This window comes from Frankliniella occidentalis, unplaced genomic scaffold (genome assembly GCF_000697945.3).
Source record: "Frankliniella occidentalis isolate FOCC.00 unplaced genomic scaffold, Focc_3.1 Scaffold34, whole genome shotgun sequence".
Classification (NCBI taxonomy): domain Eukaryota; kingdom Metazoa; phylum Arthropoda; class Insecta; order Thysanoptera; family Thripidae; genus Frankliniella; species Frankliniella occidentalis.
The window spans coordinates 1,510,603-1,511,958 of record NW_026267164.1 but is presented as its reverse complement, the minus strand read 5'-3'; positions in this window follow the sequence as shown (position 1 = coordinate 1,511,958).

Here is a 1,356-nt window from a genome sequence, read left to right as displayed (position 1 = left end):
CTCTCTACCTCTCCCTCTCTCTCCGCAAGTCTCTCTACTTTTGCCGTTTCCCCGCCCCCGCGCCCGCCACGCCCTTCGATCTGGCGGACGACCAAGCGGCGAATAATGGGGACAGGATTGCCAATTTGTCGAGTATAAGCGCGGGGAGGTGGCCGGGGAGGGAGAGGGGGCATGGTCGAAGGGGTGAGTTGGCGGGCATTCCGACCAGCGAACACGGCGGAGGGGCGGGGGGTAGAGCTTTTCCTCTTATGTTGATCCCTAGTTGCCTTTTTTATTGGGGAGCGCGTGCCCCTTCAGCCACACCGCATAGCAACTATTCAACGAAAAGTGTACTTACCTGCCTAATACATTTTTCAGTTCAGAACAAGTTTGTTGGTTTTTAAAAACTTCAGGTGGCATTTACCGGGTGAGCACGCGCCGCCGTGTTGTGGGTTTGCCTATCCTCGACTCGGCGGGCGCACGGGTGAGAGGTGGGTGGGGGGCTCCTCACCTCTCACCCGTGCGCCCGCCGAGTCGACGATAGGCAAACCCGCAGCACGGCGGCGCGTGCTCTGAATCACCCGGTACGTCGCACCCTTAAACAGAGGCAATTAGAATAACTGAAATTACACCATTATATTATGGCTAAACCGAAGAAAAACCCGCTAGACACGCACAAGCCCCCTTCCGGCCATGTGCAATAGGGAAAATAGCGAGAGAGCACACACTAAAATCTTATGAACATTTTTGTTCATAGTTACTGATTTCTGTAAACATGCTCGGCTTACGCATTTTTTAATGCGCCAGTATGAAGAAATTTGTGCATACTGGCGTATTAAAAAATGCGTAAGCCGAGCATGTTTACAGAAATCAGTAACTCTGAACAAAAAAGGTCATAAGATTTTAGTGTGCACTTTACCCTCCGGTGAAGACTTTTGGGGACTGTCTAAAATCATGCGTCTAACCAGCTAGTACACTCTAAATGGGGAAAGGACAATGTTGTATCTAGGGGAGATGCATTCTTAGGTACATCTCTGTAAGCGGGTGCAAATTTGTATCTCAAAAGTTAAAATTTGTACCTAGACTAGGAACAAATGTGTCTAATTTAGGTGAAAATTTGCATCCGCTAGAGATGTGCTGAAGAACGCATCTCTCCTAGATACAAAACTTTCCTTTTCTATTTAGGTGTAGTAGGACCGAGTAGTACTTATCTCCCTCTTCTCATTACGGAACTCCTACAAGCCCTTCTATCGCGTCCTCGCCGATACTTCGCCACCGCAGTCCAACAGCGACTCCGCCAGTCTTATCGCAGCCCTCCCCCCTCTCTTTCCCCCCTCCTCCCGGGGGGAGGAAGGAGACTCGAAAAGCAGCGGGGAG